This window comes from Dendrobates tinctorius, unplaced genomic scaffold, assembly GCF_039654945.1.
Source record: "Dendrobates tinctorius isolate UK_male_01 unplaced genomic scaffold, ASM3965494v1 ptg000089l, whole genome shotgun sequence".
Lineage (NCBI taxonomy): Eukaryota > Metazoa > Chordata > Amphibia > Anura > Dendrobatidae > Dendrobates > Dendrobates tinctorius.
In genome coordinates, this window is record NW_027361757.1 from 11,239,258 (window position 1) to 11,266,633 (window position 27,376).

Consider the following 27,376-nt stretch of genomic DNA (forward strand, 5'->3'; position numbering starts at 1 on the left):
ACATTTCTGCGTATTACGACTGTAAAATTCGGTCCGTATTTTTATACGTTGTGTCTAATTCCAGCCTTACTTAGTTATACGGAGGTTGTAAGATGCACAGGACTGGTGAATGCCCAGATCGGGGGGGTCTGTCACCAGGATTTTACTACTGACCCCCCACCACAAAAAAATAATATTCTAAAAAAAAAAAGAGCCTGGAGCACACCTCCACAAAATCATACACTGATCTAATGCCGTTATGCGAAAATATATACAACTGAACATGAGGGTCTTAGTGTAACGTTCTGACCAGACTTTATGAAGCCCCCCGCCTGGTGGCATTAGATCAAGACAAGATGGAGCATGGGGTCTTCCTTGAACACCAATCTTCTAGGTTTCTTCTCCCTCCTTATAATGAGCTCCCTCTAGTGGCAGCTGCACTTGATTTGGGGTTTTTATTGGCTGTAAGCCATAATCATCAACATAAACAGAAATAAACACCTGAAATAAATCACTCTGTCTGTAATGACTCTATATATGAGTTTCACTTTTTTGTATAGAAGAACTGAAATAAATGAACTTTTTATTGATATTCTAATTTTTTTAGATGCACCTGTATAAAAAAGTAAAGTTGTATAGGGAGACAGGCTGCTGGGTGAGAATTCACCAGTATGGTATATTGGGACTCCCTACGGGTGGGCGGATTACATGAGAGTCTCTGCTGCTCACTATGTACCATACTCATTGTGCCACCATCACACTGTGCATCTGGTATTGGCTCTGATTATATTGCACATGTGCCTGTACTAATTGTGCTGACTATGTTATTACTCTATATAATATGGATGTTGTCACTCCACTCTGACCTTATATTCCCTATACAACTTTTCTTTTTTTATATATATATCACTTTACTATTTTATATTTATTATATGTGCCCCTTTTCTCTTTTGTATGATCCCCGCACCCATGTACTTCAGTAAAGGTTTATGTTACCTTATCACATCCATTCTGACTTGTTTTACCAACTTCTTAATAGTGTGTGTATATATGGTGTGCATATGTATATACGTTGTATACAGTGTGTGTATGTATACAGTATATTAGTGTTTATATACAGCATGTAGAGTACATATGTATGCAGTATATAGTGTGTGTATATATAGTGGGTGTATGTATACATGTACTGTAGCATATAATGTGTGTATATATAGTGAGTATGTATACAGTATATAATGTGTGTATATATAGTGTGTATGTATGTAGTATATAATGTGTGTATATATAGTGCATGTGTATACAGTGTATAGTGTATGTACTGTATATAGTGTGCATATATAGTGGGTGTATGTATACATGTACTGTAGTATATAATGTGTGTATATATACATGTAGTATATGTGGGCATATATAGTATGTATACAGTATATAATGTGTGTATATATAGTGCATGTGTATACAGTATATGTGTGTATGTATATATTTAGTATATAATGTGTGTATATATAGTGTGTATGTATGTAGTATATAATGTGTGTATATATAGTGCATGTGTATACAGTATATTGTGTGTATTGTACAGTATATAGCTAAAATCAATCATTAGTATTATGGAAAGTCTCAGTGAAGCTCTCACCTAACATATAGGATGGTATCTGTCTCATGTGCTATAGGGAGGAAACTGCCAGATAGACGAGGAAGACAAAATGCACGAGAACCTCGTTGTTATGCAAGTGCAGATATTACTGGTAATAGGAGATATAATGTAGAGGTGTTCCTATAAGAGAAATGAAACGTAGTTGCCAACATCATTTATCCTCCTCCCTCCCATACCAGTCACGTTTATGTGATTTACTAATATACACCAATTTAGCTAAAGAAGGGAAATGGCAGAAGGACAGTGATTAGCTGCAGCGTCACGTGGGTAGTCATTAACGTAATTGCTGCAGTACAGGTTTTATCATGGGAGCAATGGATCTGTTATTAATTTATTCCATTTTCTCCAATTGGTCCAATTATACAAATCCTCCTGAAAATGTTCCGGTCTCCTCAGTCTTATGTTTGGTTATGAGGTGGTCAGGTTTGGGACAGTCAGTGATCGGGGTCTGTACTTGGACCGCGCTTCACGGACATCTGACCGAGGCATTAATGTGTTCTAATAAATTGTATAACCCAACCCCTTGTCTGCATGGCCGCCACTAGGTAATGGTCAGTGTCAGATAATCAGTGGGGTCTCCATCTGGATTCGGACGTCCGCTTCCCTGGTATTGGGGGTAGATCCTAACGTCTGTATTCTACTCCTGGAAGCGAGTTTTCACTCTGCAGTGTAGTTCTGTAGTGGACGTGTCAGGGGGTGGTAGTGTTTGTGAGCTGCAGCGCTGATTGGTTCACCACGGCTGCAGCGCTGATTGGTTCACTACGGCAGTGAGGGCGGTGCATTTAAGAGCACGCTCACATCCAGATCCTGGGGCAGGCTGGGAAGGTGGAAGCCGTGCATTCAGGAGCGTGCCTTTCTACCTCTCGAGGCGCGCATTCAGGAGCGTGCCTTTCTACCTCTCGAGGCGCGCATTCAGGAGCGTGCTTTTCTACCTCTCGAGGCGCGCATTCAGGAGCGCGCTTTTCTACCTCTCGAGGCGCGCATTCAGGAGCGCGCTTTTCTACCTCTCGAGGCATGCATTTTTACCTCTCGCCGCGCATTTCACAGGTTCACAGGTGCAACGTCTGCGCATTTTACATGTGCTGGGCGCGCTTTTCACAGGTGCAGTGTCAGCGCATTTCACTAGTGCTGGGCGCGCTTTTCACAGCTGCAGCATCTGCGCATTTTGCAAGTGCTGGGCGCATATTTCACAGGTGCTGGGCGCATTTGACAGGTGCTGCGTCTCCGTGCATTTCTGCCTCTCCACCGTTTGCCACTGCCATATGATCCATATTCTGCCTATAGTAAGCTGTTGCCATTATTCCCAGGTGCTGCGTCTCCACGCATTTCTGCCTCTCGGTGCACATTTAGGGTGTGTGCACACGTTGCGGATTCTGCGGCGGATTTGTCCCTGCGGATTCGCAGCAGTTTCTGCTGCATTGTACAGTACCATTTAAATCTATGGAAAATGAAAAACGCACTGCACATGTTGTGTATTTTTTCGTGCACTTCTTTGTGCGAAATCCACAGCGGTTTGACACCTGCTCCATTACAGGTGTCAAACCGCAAGCTAATCTGCACAAAATCCGCAGGTAAAACGCAGGTAATTTGACCTGCGGATTTAGTCAAATCTGTGTGGAAAAATCTGCACCAGAATCCGCAACGTGAACCCTAAGAAGCAGAAGGTGCACATTCATGAGCGCGCATTTCTGTCTCCCCACCATTTGCCACTCTGCCGTACGATCCGTATTCTGCCTGTAGTAAGCTGTTGCCTTTATACCCAGGTGCTGTGGCTCCACGCATTCAGGAGCGCACATTTCTGCCTCTCGGTGCGCATTCAGGAGCGTGCATTTCTACCTCTCCACCGTTTGATACACTGCAGTATGATCCGTATTCTGCCTCTAGTAAGCTGTTGCCTTTATTCCCAGGTGCTGCGTCTCCTGGAAGGTGTGGGTTTGCCAGAGTTGCTGATTCAATTAGCCATATTGCCTATTTTGGAGACTGCGGACGACCTGAAAAGTCAGGTAACGCCATGTACAAGCTCTCGTCTCCTTCTCTATGTATCTATAATATTTTTTGGTGAGTGACCAGATGACTCCCGATTGTAGGTGACTTTGAGGACTCGTACCTTCAAGTATCACCTGGATTTGGGACACAACAGCCAGTTGTACGACGCTCTCGCGCATATTCCCGAACATAGCAGGTGAGACTGAGGTCCGCTGGCTCGTGGTGTGGGGCGGAGGTCTGATGGCTCATGGTGTGGGGTGCAGTACTGAGCGTGGTGTGGGGTGCAGGGCTGACAGCTCGTGGTGTGGGCCGGAGAGGAGTACGTTGTGCCTGAGCCTTAGACCCCAGCGTATGCTCCATACATGGCCAAATGGAGGATGGAAGCATCTCTTTCGTGTCTGGCCCTGATCATGAGCCGCTCCGTACACCCGCTCCTCGCTTGTAACGTACATGCCCTCAGTGGTTGGGAATGTATTAAAGGCACCCAAAGAAATAGGTCATTGGCTCTGCAGCTCCGTGCTTTGATTGGCTGCCAGGCTGCAATTGTCCTGACGCTGTTTGGTTTAACAGGGCAGCAAAGGTGCGCATTCCGTCATTACGGACTCGTGCACCTGTGATATATACTGGGGTTCATCTGTATACACTGGGTCTGTTGTACCTGCGCTATACACTGTAGTGGCTGTAACTCCATGCTTTGCCACACTCGTATTAAACAAAATAAAAACAAGAAGCCATGTGACTGAAAGATTTATTTATTTTTATTATTATAGAGATGGATCCCGCAGCTATTAATGGCGTCCAGCAGCATCAGTTACAGGTTAATATTGTAGCAGTGTAAGGCAGCAATAGTATTACTATATATAGGTACGGAAATTACTATATATTGGTAGGTCTGTAGCATTACTGTATATACGGTATGTAGTATATTAGTACATTATATGGGTAGAATATTGAAGTACAGACCTCCCATGAAGTGCGCTTTCAGAGTATCGTGATTGTCCCATGTATCCCATTTGCAGTTAACCCCTTAGTGAGTAGGCCTGATTTTGCCTTTGAAAGAGTACTCCAGAGAATAGAAGTTAGAGCCTGTCATTCGAATAGTTCGAATTAGTTCAGGACATTTGTGTTTTTTTGCTTTTTGTTTTCTCTGGTTAATGGTCATGTGTTATTAATATTAATATTAATGCACTTACATTGTGCATACACATTAACTTACTTTTCTCAGTTCAGATTTGTTTTTTATTCATTTCATTGTGCATTCAGTGCATATATGGGTGTGACCGCCCTCTTTCTGAGCTGGGAAAGCCATCCAGTCTGGCCTAAGCTGTTACTAGTGGTTCAGCCGCTCGATCCTTATTCACATTCACGTCACAAGTGAAAAGGTTTTAAATACTAGAGTAGGGACTGTCCCACAGGGGTTACCGTGACGTGGCGGGATGGCTTGTACATTATTTTGATCAAAATTATGCTTACTAAATACCCTTATTATTATTATTACCTTTATGCATTATTTGCAGTATATTTTTTACTTTTTAGTTCAGGACATTTGTGTTTTTTGCTTTTTGTTTTCTCTGGTTAATGGTCATGTGTTAATATGCACTTACATTGTGCATACACATTAACTTATTTTTCTCAGTTCAGATTTGTTTTTTAGTACATTATATGGGTAGAATATTGAAGTACAGACCTCCCATGAAGTGCGCTTTCAGAGTATTGTGATTGTCCCATGTATCCCATTTGCAGTTAACCCCTTAGTGAGTAGGCCTGATTTTGCCTTTGAAAGAGTACTCCAGAGAATAGAAGTTAGAGCCTGTCATTCGAATAGGGGTTAAATATCATATCTGTGTGGGTGTGCCTGCTCACACCCTCACCAATCACCAGCACGTGGGCTCTGAACGAGCCTAAGTACTAGCAGCCTGAATGGCCTGCACTGTTCGTGTGTGCGGCAAGTGCACCATTGATTTCTATGGGAAACGTGGCCATCTTGCTTTTGTCGCTTTCATAGGAATGAATGGATCGCTTGCCGCACATGCACAGTGCTTGATACTCGTGCTGCCAGTACTTGGGCCAGAGCCACCGTGCTGACGATCGTTGCGGGTGTGAACGGGCATACACACATCAATCTGTTAGTTAACCCCTATCCTCCAAAGTACTCCTTTAATGAACAGGCGAAATTTGGAAAATCTGGTGTGTGTCACTTTAACAGACAGTAACGCCATAAAGAATTTTCATATTAAAGTAATTCTCTCAATGTTTTTGTCACATATTGTACTTTTAGGTGTTAGAATTACATTAATACGATTTGCGCATATTTAACCCCTTTCCTACATTAGACGTACTATTCCGTCCATGTGACCTGAGACCTAAGTCCCAAGGACGGAATAGTACGTCATAGCGATCAGAGGCGCCCCCCGTGGGAGCGCCACTAAGGCCGGTTTCACATTAGCGCATTTTCAGCGCGCGCACGGCCGGGGGTAGCTCCGCCCCCGATCCGGCTCTCTGCCCGGCGTGCCCGCCCCTTCCTTGTAGCGCCGCCTCCTAGCGGACAGCGGCGCCTGCGATCGGCGCACCCTATCTTTAGCATAGGGTGCGCCGATCGTGCGCAGGCCGTGCGCTAGTTGCGCTTTGACCTGCGCTGCGCACTTTTGACGGTGCGCCGTGCGCGCCAAAATCCGAAAAGTTTGATTTTGGCGCGCACGGCGCACCGTCAAAAGTGCGCAGCGCAGGTCAAAGCGCAACTAGCGCACGGCCTGCGCACGATCGGCGCACCCTATGCTAAAGATAGGGTGCGCCGATCGCAGGCGCCGCTGTCCGCTAGGAGGCGGCGCTACAAGGAAGGGGCGGGCACGCCGGGCAGAGAGCCGGATCGGGGGCGGAGCTACCCCCGGCCGTGCGCGCGCTGAAAATGCGCTAATGTGAAACCGGTCTAATCGCAGCCGGGTGTCAGCTTCTTATCTCAGCTGACACCCGGCACTATGTGTCAGGGGCGATCACGGACCGCCCTGGCACGTTAACCCCTGGCACACTGCGATCATAGTGTACCGGGGGTTTACGGAAGCATCGGCAGGGAGGGGGCTCCCTCCGTGCTTCCCTGAGCCCCCTGCAGCAGTGCACAGCAAAGTACTGTAGTGCGCAGGCTCTGGGAAATGTCAGATGTCCCGAGCCTGCGCACTGCAGTACTTTACTCTGCCCTCAACAGGGCAGAGCAGTGCGCCTGCGCCGAGGTAGAAGTAAGGAGGAGGACGTCATCGCATGAAGATGGGAGGCACCGGACCCCGACACCCACCGTGCACAACCCTGCCCCCCCAGTGAGTATAATAAAACTTGTTTTTCTTCTGTTTCAGGTTAGAGCGTGGGCTTATCTACAGGCTTATAGAATGCTGTAGATAAGCCCTGAAAGGCAGCAGCGCAGCTTACAGAGCCAAATCGACGTGACAGGTTCCCTTTAACAAGTTGGGTCAGTGATGTTTCTGCCCATTGCCATTTCCAGCGGTGCCTTTAATACATGCCAAACCACTGAGGTGCATGTACGTTATAGGCGAGGAGCGGGTGTACCGAGCGGCTCATGATCAGGGCTAGTGTCTTCTTGGTCAGATCAGTCAGTGGTTTGACAATACCAGAAAAATTACCTATAAATTTACGATAGAAATTAGCAAAACCCAAAAACTTCTGGAAGGCCTTCAAAGAAGTAGGCTGAACCCAATCATAAATGGCCTGTACCTTGGCCGGGTCCATTTCAATAGTCGATGGAGATAAGATAAATCTCAAAAATGAAATCCTCTGTACACCAAAGAAGCATTTCGATCCCTTAACAAACAGGGAATTCTCCCTCAAAATCCGGAACGCAGTTCAGACGTGTTCCACATGAGAATCCCAATCACTAGAAAAGATCAAAATATCATCCAGATAGATGATCAAAAACTTATCCACAAACTCACGGAAAATATCGTTCATAAAGGACTGGAAGACAGAAGGGGCATTAGTGAGCCCAAAAGGCATCACCAGGTACTCAAACTGTCCCTGCGGAGTATTAAACGCTGTCTTCCATTCATCCCCGTGCTTGATGCGAATAAGATTATAGCTTAGTAAACCAGCAGGCACTCTTAACTCTGGAGAATAAATCAGACATCAGAGGTAACGGGTACTGATATTTAACCGTCATCTTGTTAAGGGAACGATAATCAATACACGATCTTAATGAACCATCTTTCTTGGCCACAAAAAAAACCCCAGCACCTAAAGGTGACGAGGATGGTCTAATATGACCCTTCTCCAATGACTCCTTAATATAGGATCGTATAGCATCATGTTTGGGTACTGATAAGTTGAAAAGCCGACCCTTGGGAAATTTACACCCAGGCATCAACTCAATTGCACAGTCATAACTCCTATGAGGAGGCAAAGAAGCAGACATGCTCACTAAATACATCAGAAAAATCGGCTAGATAATCAGGAATATCATGAGACTGAGGAGAGGTGGAGAAAACAGGAGCATCCCTAAGAACACACTGACAACCCCAACTCACCACAGACCCAGATTTCCAATCCAAAACTGGATTATGAGTTTGCAACCAAGGAAAACCCAGAACATAGTATCATGCAAATTATGCAGCACCAAAAATTTACAATTTTCTTGGTGGTCTGGGGCAACCCGCATCGTCACCTGGGTCCAAAACTGAGATTTATTCTCCGCCAAAGGAGTAGCATCAATACCCCTCAAAGGAATAGGCGTCCGCAGAGGCGTCATGGAAAAACCACAACGTTTAGCAAAGTCCAAATCCATCAGATTAAATGCTGCTCCTGAATCCACAAAAGCCTTCGTGGAAAATGTGGATAAGGAGCAGATCAGAGTAATTGCCAAAAGAAACTTAGGTTCTATACTGCCCACAGCAAATGTGTGTGCAAAACGTTTCTCTCGTTTTGGACAGACAGAAATAGTATGACAGACGTCTCCACAGAAAAAACACAGCTTATTACGCCTTCTAAACTCCTGACGTTGCTCCCTAGACAAAACTCTATCACATTGCATAGGTTCAATGACCTCTAGACAGAGAATATGGAATAATGATTACGTGGACATATGGTCATTATTATCTGCGGATCAACAGACCGTTGATAAGGAATGGACAAGCGAACGGTTATACGATAGAAACAGACCTAAAATAGTGCAAACTATGAATAATTGGCTACATGCCTTCGCGGTCAAGGGCTGTATTATGGGTCAGAAGCATCCAGAATTATTTATCAGGACCTAATATATCATTCCTACAAATCCCACGGAGGTTCAGCCTGGCGGAGGTATGATGAGGAGTTTCGCAGGCGGTTGGCCCTACAGCCCGATTTAGGTTGGGGAGTGAAAGCAACTGATGTGTGGTTACATCTAATATCGCAAAAACAGCCCCCCTTTTCATCAGGGACCACTAATTACTCCGCAGCCACAGGCCATCACTCAGTCATATGAAAACCCAGGGCCTGCTGTTTAATGAGGGAAGCTGCCGTTTTCACACGTCGTGTAGATTTAGGCACGACTGCTCAGCTTGCGGGGGGATCCAGCAGCAAGATGTACCAGTCAGGAGAACAGAGCGCCTACAAGGCAAAACCCCGGTGAGCGTAACAGTGATGGGCCCTTGGCTAAACATTTACCCCAATAAAGAAGCAGCTCAGCAACTATACTCCGGCTTTAAAAACGTTTTTTCATCCCCTTCAAATTCAGTAGAACACAAACATTAGCTAACAACCTAAAATCCACGCGCAAATTCCCCGAAATATTACAACAAAAAAATCGAAAAAGAGGTTGAACTAGGTAGATTGGCTGTTCCTTTTCTTTCGGTGCCATTCAAAAATTTCAGAATCTCACCACTAGTCATTATTCCTAAAAAGGAGCCTGGCAAATATTGGCTAATCCATCACCTGTCTCACCCAAAAGGCGATTCGGCTAACGATGCTATTACCCCAGAAGAAGCTTCCGTCACATACGTGTCGTTCGATAGTGCGGTGGAATTAATTTGTGAAGCCGGTCACGGTGCCCTACAGGCAAAATCAGACAGTCATTCCGCCTGTTAAGCATGCACCCCGAATGCTTCCACTTGTTAGGTTGCAAGGTGGACCAGCACTATTATTTTGATATGTGCTTGCCAATGGGATGTTCCATTTCGTGTCACTATTTTGAATTATTCAGTACTTTCTTGGACTGGATGGTCCGTTATGAAACAGGCAGCAATTCGCTAGTTCACTACCTCAACGATTTTTTGTTTGTTGGACCAAAAAATTCTAAACTCTGCACCCTCCTTCTCGAAAAATTTAAATTCATAGAAAAATACTTTGGTGTTCCACTATCATCTGACGATGTACAATACAAAATAATATTGTGGTACCGTGTTAGCCAGAAAAATAGATGTAAATACTTATGTCCCCCCCCAAAAAAAAAATTGAGAAAAGTATGCAAGCAGTGATACCTTTATTGGCTAACCAGAGAAATTATATTTGCAAGCAAGCTTTCAGGACTCAGAAGGCCCCTTCATCAGGCTAATTACAAGTGAATTACTGGCAACATTTAAATAGAAATTACAACAGGACATGAGGTGATACAGGCCAAGGAAATTAAATTAAAGTTTTTGTTACACATGTAAATGGGGCGGCAGTGTTCTATTAGAGATCTGAAGACCTTCTTGTGGAGGTGTGAACTGTGTCCATGTAATGAGTCATGAATCCAGGTGTCAAATTCAGTTCTATTGTTAGAGATTGGAACATATTTATAAATTTATACTCCCAAATTTTCCTTTCTCTGTCACTATTAAAATGACCTTTCAATATTAGGACTTTTAGATCTGCCAAGCTGTGTCCAGGTCTAGAGAAGTGTATTCCTACAGGTATGTCCAGCTCATTTTTTATCGTATGTCTATGCAGATTCATCCTTGTTTGTAGTTTTTGCTTAGTTTCCCCGATGTATGTCCCTGCATTGCACCTTGTACACTGTATCATGTACATGACATTGGAGGATGTACATGAAAGAGTCCATGATCTTATAGTCCTGATTTGTGTTGGGTATGTGGACTTTATCTGTTGGTGATATGTGAGTGCAGGTCTTGCATTTCTTACTGTTACAGGAGACTGTGCCCGTCTCTGATGGTGATGCGAGGGCACTTCTGACAAGGATATTCCTTAGGTTGGGAGGCTGTTTGTTGGAGAGCAGTGGCAGTCTGTGGTCTCTGTGGAATATGGGTTGTAAGTCAGCGCCAATTTTCCTTAAAATGTTAATGTGAGGGTTGTACGTGACCACAAGCGGCACCCTGTTGTTATCCTCCTTTTGCTTGTAATCTAGGTGGCTGCTTCTTGGGATCCTTGTAGCTCTGTGGATTTGTTCATCAATTACAAGTGGATGATATCCTTGGTGTAGGAATGTTTTCCTAAGTGATAGTAGTTGTAGTCTTCTATCCTCATTGTCTGAACAGATCCGAATGTACCTTAGAGCTTGACTGTAGATTATTGATTTTTTTTGTGTGTCTTGGATGAAAGCAGTTCTATCTCAGGTATGCCAGACTTCCTGTGGGTTTATGGTAAATAGTCGTTTGTACGGTATTGTCTTTGATGTATATAGTTGTGTCTAGAAAATGGATTTGAGATTTTGAAAAGTTGAGGGTGAACTTGATGGTTGGGTGGAACTTGTTGAAGTTTTTGTGGAAGGTAAGCAGGTCCTCCTTTGAGCCTTTCCAGATTATTAGTAGGTCATCAATGTAGCAGAAGTATGCTAGAGGTTTGATAGTGCAGGATGCCAAAAAGTCTTGTTCTAGTTTAGCCATAAACAGGTTAGCATATTGTGGTGACATTTTGCTTCCCATGGCGCTGCCCATGCACTGTTGGTATATATTGTTTCCAAAGGAAAAATAGTTATGGTGGAGCACAAACCTGATGAATTTCAAGGCTGGTTCCGTGGCCAGATTGTTTTCTTGGAGGAAATATTTGCATGCTGCAATTCCATTCTTATGAGGAATGTTGGAGTATAGGGACTCTACATCCATGGTAGCCAATATGGTATCCCCTGGAAGTGGACCCAGTGCAGACATTCTCTGCTAATTGTCATAGCTCTTACCCCATCATCATTGTCATAGCCATCTGCATACTGATCCTTATAGTAGAAAAGAGTAAAATTAGAAATTGTATTGGGAAATGTTTGGGCGCTCTCAGATCTACACGATGATATTATTGGTGTTTTTCTCTGTGTATTCGTGTTTTTTATATTCTAGTTTTGATGCAGTTTTATGCTTTGTGTACCAACAATTGTAGACACAAACATATATACAGGATGGGCCATTTATATGGATACACCTAAATAAAATGGGAATGGTTGGTGAAATCAACTTCCTGTTTATGGCACATTAGTATATGGGAGGGGGGAAACTTTTCAAGATGGGTGATGACCATTTTGCAGCCGGCCCACCCAGGTGTATCCATATAAATGGCCCACCCTGTATAGTTTTGTGCCCTCTTTTCACTAGTTGCTTAATACGCTGCAGTTCTGATTTTTCAGAATATTACTTTGTGTACATGTCTCCTGAAGCGCAGTGACCTAGGAGAACTATAATGGTTTAATTCTCATTAACTGACCAAATATACAATATTTCTGCTGACTAATCTTGCACACAGCAGCAGGGGCTGGCTGGCACCTTTCAGCCTGGGGGGCAATCACAAGCCAGTGGCCCTCCAGTTGCGGTGCTTTAGCCCTGCTTATCTCTGGCTGCTGCATTAAAGCAGCAGAGATAACTGGCTTTAATAACAGGCTGGTACATACAGTTGTGGCCAAAAGTATTGACACCCCTGCAATTCTGTCAGATAATACTCAGTTTCTTCCTGAAAATGATTGCAAACACAAATTCTTTGCTACTATTATCTTCATTTAATTTGTCTTAAATGAAAAAACACAAAAGAGAATGAAGCAAAAAGCAAAACATTGATCATTTCACACAAAACTCCAAAAATGGGCCAGACAAAAGTATTGGCAACCTCAGCCTAATACTTGGTTGCACAACCTTTAGCCAAAATAACTGCGACCAACCGCTTCCGGTAACAATCAATGAGTTTCTTACAATGCTCTGCTGGAATTTTAGATCATTCTTCTTTGGCAAACTGCTCCAGATCCCTGATATTTGAAGGGTGCCTTCTCCAAACTGCCATTTTTAGATCTCTCCACAGGAGTTGTATGGGATTCAGGTCTGGACTCATTGCTGGCCACCTTAGAAGTCTCCAGTGCTTTCTCTCAAACCATTTTCTAGTGCTTTTTGAAGTGTGTTTTGGGTCATTGTCCTGCTGGAAGACCCATGACCTCTGAGGGAGATCCAGCTTTCTCACACTGGGCCCTACATTATGCTGCAAAATTTGTTGGTAGTCTTCTGACTTCATAATGCCATGCACACGGTCAAGCAGTCCAGTGCCAGAGGCAGCAAAGCAACCCCAAAACATCAGGGAACCTCCGCCATGTTTGACTGTAGGGACCGTGTTCATTTCTTTGAATGCCTCTTTTTTTCTCCTGTAAACTCTATGTTGATGCCTTTGCCCAAAACGCTCTACCGTTGTCTCATCTGACCAGAGAACATTCTTCCAAAACGTTTTAGGCTTTTTCAGGTAAGTTTTGGCAAACTCCAGCCTGGCTTTTTTATGTCTCGGGGTAAGAAGTGGGGTCTTCCTGGGTCTCCTACCATACAGTCCCTTTTCATTCAGACGCCGACGGATAGTACGGGTTGACACTGTTGTACCCTCGGACTGCAGGGCAGCTTGAACTTGTATGGATGTTAGTCGAGGTTCTTTATCCAACATCCGCACAATCTTGCGTTGAATTCTCTTGTCAATTTTTATTTTCTGTCCACATCTAGGGAGGTTAGACACAGTGCCATGGGCTTTAAACTTCTTGATGACACTGCGCACGGTAGACACAGGAACATTCAGGTCTTTGGAGATGGACTTGTAGCCTTGAGATTGCTCATGCTTCCTCACAATTTGGTTTCTCAAGTCCTCAGACAGTTCTTTGGTCTTCTTTCTTTTCTCCATGCTCAATGTGGTACACACAAGGAAACAGGACAGAGGTTGAGTGAACTTTAATCCATGTCAACTGGCTGCAAGTGTGATTTAGTTATGGCCAACACCTGTTAGGTGCCACAGGTAAGTTACAGGTGCTGTTAATTACACAAATTAGAGAAGCATCACATGATTTTTTGAACAGTGCCAATACTTTTGTCCACACTCTTTTTTATGTTTGGTGTGGAATTATATCCAATTTGGCTTTAGGACAATTCTTTTTGTGTTTTTTTCATTTAAGACAAATTAAATGAAGATCATAATACCAAAGAATTTGTGTTTGCAATCATTTTCAGGAAGAAACTGAGTATTATCTGACAGAATTGCAGGGGTGTCAATATTTTTGGCCACAACTGTAGATATGGGAACAGAACGGAGCTAGCTGCATACAGTCATATGTTATAGTTTGGGCACCCCTATTAATGTTAACCTTTTTTCTTTATAACAATTTTGGTTTTTGCAACAGCTATTTCAGTTTCATATATCTAATAACTGATGGACTCAGTTATATTTCTGGATTCAAATGAGGTTTATTGTACTAACAGAAAATGTGAAATCTGCATTTTAACAAAATTTGACCGGTGCAAAAGTATGGGCACCTCAACATAAAAGTGACATTAATATTTCGTAGATCCTCCTTTTGCAAAAATAACAGCCTCTAGTCGCTTCCTGTAGCTATTAATGAGTTCCTGGATCCTGGATGAAGGTATTTGTGACCATTCCTGTTTACAAAACAATTCCAGTTCAGTTAAGTTTGATGGTCGCTGAGCATGGACAGCCCGCTTCAAATCATCCCACAGATGTTCAATGATATTCAGGTCTGGGGACTGGGATGGCCATTCCAGAACATTGTAATTGTTCCTCTGCATGAATGCCTGAGTAGATTTGGAGCGGTGTTTTGGATCATTGTCTTGCTGAAATATCCATCCCCTGCGTAACTTCAACTTCGTCACTGATTCTTGCACATTATTGTCAAGAATCTGCTGATACTGAGTTGAATCCATGCGACCCTCAACTTTAACAAGATTCCCGGTGCCGGCATTGGCCACACAACCCCAAAGCATGATGGAACCTCCACCAAATTTTACTGTGGTTAGCAAGTGTTTTTCTTGGAATGCTGTGTTTTTTAGCCTCCATGCATAACGCCTTTTTATATAACCAAACAACTCAATCTTTGTTTCATCAGTCCACAGGACCTTCTTCCAAAATGTAACTGGCTTGTCCAAATGTGCTTTGCATACCTCAGGCGACTCTGTTTGTGGCGTGCTTGCAGAAACGGCTTCTTTCGTATCACTCTCCCATACAGCTTCTCCTTGTGCAAAGTGCGCTGTATTGTTGACCGATGCACAGTGACACCATTTGCAGCAAGATGATGCTGCAGGTCTTTGGAGGTGGTCTGTGGATTGTCCTTGACTGTTCTCACCATTCTTCTTCTCTGCCTTTTTGATATTTTTCTTGGCCTGCCACTTCTGGGCTTAACAAGAACTGTACCTGTGTTCTTCCATTTCCTTACTATGTTCCTCACAGTGGAAACTGACAGGTTAAATCTCTGAGACAACTTTTTGTATCCTTCCCCTGAAAAGCTATGTTGAATAATCTTTGTTTTCAGATCATTTGAGAGTTGTTTTGAGAAGCCCATGATGCCACTCTTCATAGGAGAATCAAATAGGAGAACTACTTGCAAGTGGCCACCTTAAATACCTTTTCTCATGATTTGATACACCTGGCTATGAAGTTCAAAGCTCAATGAGGTTACAAAACCAATTTAGTGCTTCAGGAAGTCAGTAAAAAGTACCGTATTTTTCGCTTTATAAGACGCTCCGGATTATAAGACGCACCACAATTTTTGAGGAGAAAAATAAGAAAAAAATATTTTTTAATAAAATGGTGGTGCCTCTTATAATCCTTGCATCTTATTGCTTACCGGGGTTGGTGGCTGCGGTGTAGAGGGGTCCCAGGCTCGCTGCTGGAGGAGGCAGGCGTGGAGTGATGCTGCAGGCCGCATTCAGGGATGAGGGGGGGCTCCGATGTGTGCTGTTGCTGCTGCAGAGTCTTGTGCTGGTGTCAGGTTTCTCCACTTGTCCGGCGGTTGGAAGCCGGTGCTGCGGGTGCTCCGGTGCGGCGTTGTGTGCCCATCGATGCCCGGGGCTCTGCCGACATTGTTCGACAGACCAGAGCCCCAGCATTTCCTCGGTTCCCTGTATATGTGCGCTGAAGTGCCGGTAAAAAAAAAATGGCCGCCGGCGCGTGCGCAGATGGGATCTCGGGACCAGTTCTCGAGAAATGAGATCTGAAATCTCATCTCTCGAGAGCTGGATCCGAGATCCCATCTGCGCACGCGCGGCGGCCATTTTTTTGCAGGCACCACCGCGCGCACACAGGGAACCCAGGGAAAATGGCCGCCGGCGCGTGCGCAGATGGGATCTCGGGACCCACCTCTCGAGAGATGAGATTTCAAATCTCATCTCTCGAGAACTGGGTCCCGAGATCCCATCTGCGCACGCGCCGGCGGCCATCTTTTTACCGGCACACAGGGAACTGAGGAAATGCCGGGGCTCTGGCCTGTCGCACAATGTTGGCAGAGCCCCGGGCATCGACGGGCACACAACGCGGCACCGGACACACCCGCAGCAGCGGCCAGCAACCGCCGGACGCCCCCGATCACAGCCTAGGTAAGGCATGTCCGCTTTGTAAGACGCACCCCTGTTTTCCCCCCAAATTTTGGGGGAAAAAAAGTGCGTCTTACAAAGCGGAAAATACGGTAGTTAGGAGTGTTCAAATCAAGAAAATGATAAGGGTGCCCATACTTTTGCACCGGTCAAATTTTGTTAAAATGCAGATTGCACATTTTCTGTTAGTACAATAAACCTCATTTGAATCCAGAAATATAACTGAGTCCATCAGTTATTAGATATATGAAACTGAAATAGCTGTTGCAAAAACCAAAATTGTTATAAAGAAAAAAGGTTAACATTAATAGGGGTGCCCAAACTTTAACATATGACTGTATATATGGGAGCAGAGCCAAGTTTGCTGCCTACATAGATACTGTAACAGAAGCAAGCTGACTACATAGACACGAGACCGGAACCAAGATTGCTACGTAGACAAGGAAACTGACTGGAGCTTACTACAGAGATACAGTGGGGCAAAAAAGTATTTAGTCAGTCAGCAATAGTGCAAGTTCCACCACTTAAAAAGATGAGAGGTGTCTGTAATTTACATCATAGGTAGACCTCAACTATGGGAGACAAACTGAGAAAAAAAAATCCAGAAAATCACATTGTCTGTTGTTTTTTCATTTTATTTGCATATTATGGTGAAAAATAAGTATTTGGTCAGAAACAAGCAATCAAGATTTCTGGCTCTCACAGACCTGTAACTTCTTCTTTAAGAGTCTCCTGTTTCCTCCACTCATTACCTGTAGTAATGGCACCTGTTTAAACTTGTTATCAGTATAAAAAGACACCTGTGCACACCCTCAAACAGTCTTACTCCAAACTCCACTATGGTGAAGACCAAAGAGCTGTCAAAGGACACCAGAAACAAAATTGTAGCCCTGCACCAGGCTGGGAAGACTGAATCTGCAATAGCCAACCAGCTTGGAGTGAAGAAATCAACTGTGGGAGCAATAATTAGAAAATGGAAGACATACAAGACCACTGATAATCTCCCTCGATCTGGTGCTCCACGCAAAATCCCACCCCGTGGGGTCAGAATGATCACAAGAACGGTGAGCAAAAATCCCAGAACCACGCGGGGGGACCTAGTGAATGAACTGCAGAGAGCTGGGACCAATGTAACAAGGCCTACCATAAGTAACACACTACGCCACCATGGACTCAGATCCTGCAGTGCCAGACGTGTCCCACTGCTTAAGCCTGTACATGTCCGGGCCCGTCTGAAGTTTGCTAGAGAGCATTTGGATGATCCAGAGGAGTTTTGGGAGAATGTCCTTTGGTCTGATGAAACCAAACTGGAACTGTTTGGTAGAAACACAACTTGTCGTGTTTGGAGGAAAAAGAATACTGAGTTGCATCCATCAAACACCATACCTACTGTAAAGCATGGTGGTGGAAACATCATGCTTTGGGGCTGTTTCTCTGCAAAGGGGCCAGGACGACTGATCCGGGTACATGAAAGAATGAATGGGGCCATGTATCGTGAGATTTTGAGTGCAAACCTCCTTCCATCAGCAAGGGCATTGATGATGAAACGTGGCTGGGTCTTTCAACATGACAATGATCCAAAGCACACCGCCAGGGCAATGAAGGAGTGGCTTCGTAAGAAGCATTTCAAGGTCCTGGAGTGGCCTAGCCAGTCTCCAGATCTCAACCCTATAGAAAACCTTTGGAGGGAGTTGAAAGTCCGTGTTGCCAAGCGAAAAGCCAAAAACATCACTGCTCTAGAGGAGATCTGCATGGAGGAATGGGCCAACATACCAACAACAGTGTGTGGCAACCTTGTGAAGACTTACAGAAAACGTTTGACCTCTGTCATCGCCAACAAAGGATATATCACAAAGTATTGAGATGAAATTTTGTTTCTGACCAAATACTTATTTTCCACCATAATATGCAAATAAAAGGAAAAAAAACAGACAATGTGATTTTCGGGATTTTTTTTTTCTCAGTTTGTCTCCCATAGTTGAGGTCTACCTATGATGTAAATTACAGACGCCTCTCATCTTTTTAAGTGGTGGAACTTGCACTATTGCTGACTGACTAAATACTTTTTTGCCCCACTGTATATGGGAGCAGAACCGAGCTAACTACAGAGAAATGGGAAAAGAGCGGAGCTTACTACAGAGATATGGGAGCAGAACAGAGCTTACTACAGAGATATGGAAGCAGAACCAAGCTTACTACAGAAATAAAGGAGTAGAACCGAGCTTACTACAGAGATAAGGGAGCAAAACCGAGTTTACAACAGAGATAAGGGAGCAGAATTGAATATCTACAGAGATATGGGAGCAGAACCAAGCTTGCTGCCTACATAGATACTGTAACAGAAGGAAGCTGACTACAGAGGTATGGAAGCAGAACTGAGCTTACTACAGAGCTATGGAAGCCGAACCGAGCTTACTACAGAAATAAAGGAGTAGAACCGAGCTTACTACAGAGATAAGGCAGCAGAACCGAGTTTACAACAGAGATAAGGGAGCAGAATCGAGCTTACTACAGAGATATGGGAGCAGAACCAAGCTTACTCCAGAGATATGGAAGCAGAACAGAGCTTACTCCAGAGATATGGGAGCAGAACCAAGCTTACTCCAGAGATATGGGATCAGAACAGAGCTTACTAGAGAGATAAGGAAGCAGAACAGAGCTTACTATGTCTACTACAAGATACAGAAACAGAACCAAGCTTATGGCATACATATTGTACCAGAATCTAGATTACTACATCAATACAGTATCAGAACCAAGGTTACTGCTTAGATATGGTACCATAACTGAGCTTACTTACAAACATACAACTCCAGAAACACAGACATTTAAACATACAATATGGCAGGGGCATTGCCAGGGTCCTTAAAGCTCAAGGGCCCAAGCCCCAAAAAGCATGTCTCCCCATAAGACCAACCTTTAGCCATTTAAAATAGCATGTATATATAATTACAGTATACCACTGTTGCTACCCAAAAACACAATGCAAAGAGCAGTATGATCAATATTACTACTATAAAAGGCCAAAACAATACGTCTGCACAATGCCCACCACATCACCACCACACCGCGAATACATAATATAATATGACCATTACCTCGACATAACAAAACACTCTAATCAGACCATTGACACCACCATACACCTTCTACTACATAATGACCGAAACACATTAAGCTGTTACTAAATAAAAAAAAAACAAAAGCTACTAAAAAGAGCACTAGTCCCACCTTACAGGAACCCTATAATGGTAGATACCAGTCCTGCAGAACACACACGATTACAGTCAGGGCTGCCACTAGGAATATCGGGGCCCCATACTGGCAAAATTTTCAGGACCCCTTTGAGACTCCACCCCAGTTCTGCCTCCACACCTCGAGCCTGCCACAGTCCCACTACCCGCTCTTGGAAAAACTCATCTTCTACACCATGTCCTCACCAATCTATTAACAGTTCCCAGCAAACACCAGATCACATACATAACCAGCAGCTTTTGTTTTGGCCAAAAGAATTTTTAAGCCACCACCACAACAAGGTAGACTCTTTTGGCCGGGCCATATTCTACTCTTACTTATTTAACATTTCCTAAAATATCCAATACTCTTTTTAGGTTTATTTTTATTTATTTTTCTTTAAGGGAATGAGTTGCATATATTTTTTAGAATGACCATTAATATCACATACAAGGGACAAAAACTGTCACACCATGACCAGACCATATATTACCACCACATGGACCCAGGCAACTATAGGCCGGTGAGTCTGACTTCTATACCAGGAAAGATCTTTGAACAAATTATTAAACAACATGTATGTCAATACCTGGATAAGAATGAAGTGATTAAACAGAGTCAGCATGGGTTTCTAACTAATAAGTCATGTCAGACTAACTTAATTTCCTTCTATGACGGTATCACTGATTGGGTGGATCAAGGAAATGCTGTAGATATAGTATATCTTGACTTCAGCAAAGCATTTGACAAAGTCTCTCATACAATCCTTATTGAAAAAATGACTAAGTATGGAATGGACAAGGCAACTGTTAGGTGGATTCATAACTGGCTTAGTGATCGGACCCAAAGAGTGGTCGTAAATGGCTGCACATCCAGTTGGAAGAATGTCTCAAGTGGGGTACCACAGGGCTCTGTCCTGGGCCCTGTATTGTTCAACATCTTTATCAACGATTTAGATGAAGGAATTGAGGGTAAACTGATTAAATTTGCTGATGACACAAAGCTAGGAGGGATAGCTAATACTAGAGAAGAGAGAGAGAGGATTCAAAAAGATTTAAATAAACTGGAGAAGTGGGCAGCAACTAACAGAATGGTTTTTAACAGGGAGAAATGCAAAGTACTACATCTGGGCAATAAAAATGAAAAAAGCATATATAGAATGGGAGGAATAGGGCTAAGTGACAGCACATGTGAAAAAGACTTGGGTATACTAATAGATCACAGACTGAATATGAGTCAACAGTGTGATGCAGCAGCAAAAAAGGCAAATGCAATTCTAGGATGTATTAACAGAAGCATACAGTCTAGATCACGTGAAGTCATTATTTCCCTCTACTCCTCTTTGGTCAGACCTCATCTGGAATATTGTGTCCAGTTTTGGGCACCACATTTTAAAAAAGACATCAACAAACTGGAGCAAGTTCAGAAAAGAGCGACCAGAATGGTGACCGGTCTGCAAACCCTGTCTTATGAGGAAAGGTTGCAGGATTTGGGAATGTTTAGTTTGCAAAAGAGAAGACTGAGAGGAGACTTAATAGCTGTCTACAAATATCTAAAGGGCTGTCACATTGTAGAAGGATCAACTTTATTCTCATTTGCACAAGGAAAGACTAGAAGCAATGGGATGAAACTGAATGGGAAGAGACACAGATTAGATATTAGAAAAAACTTTTTGACAGTTAGAGTGATCAATGAGTGGAACAGGCTGCCACGAGAAGTGGTGAGTTCTCCTTCAATAGAAGTCTTCAAACAGAGGCTGGACAGACATCTGACTGGGATGATTTAGCGAATCCTGCTTTGAGCAGGGGGTTGGACCAGATGGCCCAGGAGGTCCCTTCCAACTCTACGATTCTATGATTCTATAGCGACCGAATAATACCATATATACGGAACAAATACCTCCATACCATGACCAGACCACATATTACCATCACATAGTGCCAAATAATACCACATACAGGGAGAAATACCGCCACACCATAACCAGATCACATACTACCACCATACAGTGACCGAAGACTAAAATACAGATCATTAATAAAAAAAATACACAACACTAATGCCATTATACACAGGAGCTTTGTATATAGTGTACAGGTAATACAGAGCTCACCAGTGACATTATACACAGGAGCTCTGTATACATTGTCAGTGTCCAGGTAATACAGTGATTACCTGTGACATTATACACAGAAGCTCTGTATATAGTGTCAGTGTGCAGGTAATACAGAGCTCACCAGTGACATTATACACAGAAACTCTGTATATAGTGTCAGTGTCCAGGTAATACAGTGATCACCAGTGACATTATACACATGAGCTCTGTATATAGCGCACAGTGAACAGGTTATAGTGTATAGTGTCAGTGTACAGGTAGCACACTGACTCACCAGTGACGTCTCCAGCTGAAGTCCCTCATCTTTGCTTTTCTTTTTTATGCAGGGCAGACCGCCATAATTTCTTTCAGCCAGGACTCGTCTCTGCATAAAATAACACAAAGTTACCTTGAGCACGGCTTCCAGAGCACATTCCCTATTTTTCCCCTTTCTTCTACACTACACATCTAAATACAGACGTGCACCCACCATTTATATATAATAATCCACCATTCCAAATATAAATTATAATTCACCACTGCGCCCCCACCAACAATGAATAGCAATTTCCCCACCTAATATATACATTAATTAGCCCCTGTACTCTTCCTCCAATTCATTACCAGTCACTGCATCCTCAATGTCCCCCAATATATGCCTCCCGCTCCCCCAATTCATTATATTTATATGCCCCTTCCGCCCCAATTCATTGTCATGTCTTTCTCTCCCACCCTCTACTCATTATCAACTGCTCTCACCCCACATTCAATACATCATTTACTCCCATCACCCTGAAAATTGATTATTTGCTCCCCCCCAGGTCCTCATTTGTTCTCCCCATCCCCCACCTTCAATTCAATTGCTGTCCCTGTCCCTCATTTCATCATTTGCAGTCCCCCTTCCCCCCCTCTTCAACATTTGCAGTCCCCCTTACCCCCTCACTTCATTTACAGTCCCCCATTCTCCCCCCCATTTCATGTGCAGTCCCCTATCCCCTCCCTCACATCATAATATGCATCCCCCCTCCGTCATTTGCAGCCCCTTCCAACATTTGCAGGCCCCATTCCATAATTTGCAAATTGCAGCACCCCCCTCCATCATTTGCATCCCCCTTTCATCATTTTCAGCAAACCCCTCCATCATTTGTAGCCCCCCTTCATCATTGGAAGCACCCCCTCCATCATTTGCACTGCAGCACCCCCTCCATCATTGGCAGCCCCCTCTATCATTTGCAGCCCCACTATCATTTCCAGCACCCCTCCATCATTTCCAGCACCCCCTCCATCATTTCCAGCACCCCCTCCATCATTTCCAGCACCCCCTCCATTTCCAGCACCCCCTCCATCATTTGCAGCACCTCCTCCATCATTTGCAGGCCCGCTACATCATTTGCAGCCCCCTCCATCATTGGCAGCCCTCTCCATCATTGGCAGCCCCCTCCATCATTGGCAGCCCCACTTTTTCATTTCCAGCACCCTCTCCATCATTTGCAGCACCTCCTCCATCATTTGCAGCCCCCCTCCATTTCCAGCACCCCCTCCATCATTTGCAGCCCCCTCCATCATTTCCAGCACCCCCTCCATTATTTCCAGCACCCGCTCCATCATTTCCAGCACCCCCTCCATCATTTCCAGCACCCCCTCCATCATTTGCAGCCCCCCTCCATCATTTCAAGCACCTCCTCCATCATTTGCAGCCCCCTCTATCATTTCCAGCACCCCATCCATCTTTCGCAGCCCCCTGCATCATTTCCAGCACCCCTACATAAATTCCAGCACCCCCTCCATCATTTCCAGCACCTCCTCCATTATTTGCAGCCCCCTCCATCATTTCCAGCACCCCTTTATCATTTCCAGCACCCCCTCCATCATTTGCAGCCCCCTCCATCATTTCCAGCACCCACACCATTTCCAGCACCCCACCATCATTTGCAGGCCTGCTCCATCATTTCCAGCACCCCCTCCATCATTTGCAGCACCTCCTCCATCATTTGCAGCCCCCCTCCATCATTTGCAGCCCCCTGCATCATTTCCAGCACCCCTCCATCATTTGCAGGGCCGCTCCATCATTTGCAGCCCCCTCCATCATTTGCAGGGCCGCTCCATCATTTGCAGCCCCCTCCATCATTTCCAGCACCCCTTCATCATTTGCAGCCCCCTCCATCATTTGCAGCCCCCCTCCATCATTTCCAGCACCCCTCCATCATTTCCAGCACCTCCTCCATTATTTGCAGCCCCCTCCATCATTTGCAGCACCTCTTCCATCATTTGCAGCACCCCGCCATCATTTCCAGCACCTCTTCCATCATTTGCAGCCCCACTTTATCATTTCCAGCACCCGCTCCATCATTTCCAGCCCCCGCCATCATTTCCAGCACCACATCCATCATTTGCAGCCCCCTCCATCATTTGCAGCCCCCTCCATCATTTGCAGCCCCTCCATCATTTCCAGCCCCCCTCCTTCATTTCCAGCACCCCATCCATCATTTGCAGCCCCCTCCACCATTGGCAGCCCCCCTTTCATCATTTGCAGCCCCCTCACCCATTTAATTCATTTGATAAAGAAAAAGAAAACGTTTTTCATACTTACCTCACCAGTGATCCCCAGCAGGCACAGCTGCAGCTCCTCTTGTCATGGCAGACGCTGTACCTGGAAGGAGCCCATACATTGTATCACTTTCAGCAGTGAATCAGCTAGACTGTATGGGCTGTAGTCAGGACCTGCAAGGAGCCCCTACATTCTAGCTACAGCCATGTCACATGACCAGAAGTCCAGGGAGGGCGGAGGGAGAGAGTCGCAGCTGCGCAGCTGTCAAGGTAAGACAGCTATGCACAGCTCAGAGAAAGCTGCCGGCCCACGTGTGCGCCTGGGGGAGCGGCCCGGGGGGCATATGCCTCCCTGCCACCCGGCCCAGCCCGCCCCTGCACAACAATATGACACCACTCATTGTCTCACACTTAGGGTACAGTTACACTTAGCGATGCACCAGCGTTCCCGACAACGATATGGATCGCTGGTGCATCGCTAAGTGGTGGCTAGTGAGCTGTCACACAGGCAGATCTCACCAGCGACATCGCAGGGATCGGGGGTCGTTACTTACCTGTCAGACGCGGCGATCCTGACGTCCTCCCGCCCGCATCCACGCGTCGCTCGTCGGCGCCACAGGAAGCCCAGCAGGAAGCTGAAGACAAGAAATGATCCAGGACCTTCTCGCACGATCAGCGATAACCAGCGGGGGAGCCGGTCGGAGGTAAGGATCACATGTAGCGATATCGCTAGCAATATCGCTGCTACGTCACAAAATAGGTGACTTTACAGCGATATCGCTATGTGTAACGGGGGCTTAATTCTCCTGTGATTGTGCTTTTTTCCCCCTGTGATCGGTAGCAGTCAGTATATATTGCATTGTGACTTCAGTGATTGTGAACTGTGACTAAAAACAATCTGTGTGAAAAGCGCTGGGGAAAGTTTTTATGGTTTGTTGTGGATTTTAAGAACATTCCAGATAAAGGATGAAGATGTTTTATTTCTATGGATGTCGGACCGGTCATTTTATGAAGTGCTTGCATCCAGAAATTCCAGGTACATTACTACAGTATGGCTTTTGTTTTGTTGATTTGAGGTAGGTGGGAAGTTAGTGTTCTTTACACATAGCTGTCAGTCTAACCATCTTTTGGCCAATAGATATCTCTCCTGACACCCCATACACTGGACTCCTTCACCAAGCGCTCTTGTGTTGTCTACGCACAGCTCACAGTGCATGTCAAACCAAATGAGAATCATGAGGTCAAAGGAACTGGTCAAGGAGCTCAGAGACAGAAATGTGGCAAGGCACATATCTGGCCAAGGTTACAAAAGAATTTCTGCAATACTCAAGGTTACTAAGAGCACAGTGGCCTCAATAATCCTTAAATGGAAGAAGTTTGGGACCACCAGAAGTCTTCCTAGACCTGTCCTTCCAGCTAAACTGAGCAATCGTGAGAGAACAGCCTCAGTGAGAGAGGTAAAGAAGAACCACAAGATCACTGTGGCTGAGCTTCACAGATGCAGTAGGGAGATGGGAGAAAGTTCCACAAAGTCTACTATCACTGCCACCCTCCACCAGTCAGGCCTTTATGGCAGAGTGACCTGACTGAAGCCTCTCCTCAGTGACAGACATATGAAAGCCTGCATAGAGTTTGCTAAAAAAAAAAAACACACATGAAGGACTCCCAGACTATGAGAAATAAGATTCTCTGATTAGACGAAGCTAGAACTTTGTGGTGATAATTCTAAACAGTATATGTGGAGAAAACCAGGCACTGCTCATCACCTGCCCAATACAATCCCAGCAGTGAAACATGGTGGTGGCAGCATCTTGCTATGGGGGTGTTTTTCAGCTGCAGGGACAATACGACTGGTTGCAATTGAAGGAAACATGAATGCGGCCAAGTACAGACATACAGTGGGGAAAAAAAGTATTTAGTCAGTCAGCAATAGTGCAAGTTCCACCACTTAAAAAGATGAGAGGCGTCTGTAATTTACATCATAGGTAGACCTCAACTATGGGAGACAAACTGAGAAAAAAAAATCCAGAAAATCACATTGTCTGTTTTTTTTTCATTTTATTTGCATATTATGGTGGAAAATAAGTATTTGGTCAGAAACAAGCAATCAAGATTTCTGGCTCTCACAGACCTGTAACAACTTCTTTAAGAGTCTCCTCTTTCCTCCACTCATTACCTGTAGTAATGGCACCTGTTTAAACTTGTTATCAGTATAAAAAGACACCTGTGCACACCCTCAAACAGTCTGACTCCAAACTCCACTATGGTGAAGACCAAAGAGCTGTCAAAGGACACCAGAAACAAAATTGTAGCCCTGCACCAGGCTGGGAAGACTGAATCTGCAATAGCCAACCAGCTTGGAGTGAAGAAATCAACTGTGGGAGCAATAATTAGAAAATGGAAGACATACAAGACCACTGATAATCTCCCTCGATCTGGTGCTCCACGCAAAATCCCACCCCGTGGGGTCAGAATGATCACAAGAACGGTGAGCAAAAATCCCAGAACCACGCGGGGGGACCTAGTGAATGAACTGCAGAGAGCTGGGACCAATGTAACAAGGCCTACCATAAGTAACACACTACGCCACCATGGACTCAGATCCTGCAGTGCCAGACGTGTCCCACTGCTTAAGCCTGTACATGTCCGGGCCTGTCTGAAGTTTGCTAGAGAGCATTTGGATGATCCAGAGGAGTTTTGGGAGAATGTCCTATGGTCTGATGAAACCAAACTGGAACTGTTTGGTAGAAACACAACTTGTCGTGTTTGGAGGAAAAAGAATACTGAGTTGCATCCATCAAACACCATACCTACTGTAAAGCATGGTGGTGGAAACATCATGCTTTGGGGCTGTTTCTCTGCAAAGGGGCCAGGACGACTGATCCGGGTACATGAAAGAATGAATGGGGCCATGTATCGTGAGATTTTGAGTGCAAACCTCCTTCCATCAGCAAGGGCATTGAATATGAAACGTGGCTGGGTCTTTCAACATGACAATGATCCAAAGCACACCGCCAGGACAACGAAGGAGTGGCTTCGTAAGAAGCATTTCAAGGTCCTGGAGTGGCCTAGCCAGTCTCCAGATCTCAACCCTATAGAAAACCTTTGGAGGGAGTTGAAAGTCCGTGTTGCCAAGCGAAA

The 27,376-nt window shown here is 44.7% G+C and overlaps 1 protein-coding gene and 1 long non-coding RNA gene across 4 annotated transcripts in view; one reads left to right on the forward strand and one right to left on the reverse strand.

The window, feature by feature from the left end:
• Nucleotides 1-27,376, reverse strand: part of MICU1 (mitochondrial calcium uptake 1) — a 402,009-nt gene that overhangs the window by 34,275 nt on the left and 340,358 nt on the right. The gene's annotated exons all lie outside the window — the stretch shown is intronic.
• The window catches only part of LOC141098213 (uncharacterized), a 46,630-nt gene continuing 21,698 nt past the window's right edge, over nt 2,445-27,376 (forward strand). For all 3 annotated transcript variants that reach the window (XR_012234178.1, XR_012234180.1, XR_012234179.1), the window contains exons 1-4: nt 2,445-2,648; nt 3,544-3,639; nt 3,724-3,818; nt 10,439-10,491. This is a non-coding gene — a long non-coding RNA (uncharacterized lncRNA). The remainder of the gene's footprint in view (nt 2,649-3,543; nt 3,640-3,723; nt 3,819-10,438; nt 10,492-27,376) is intronic.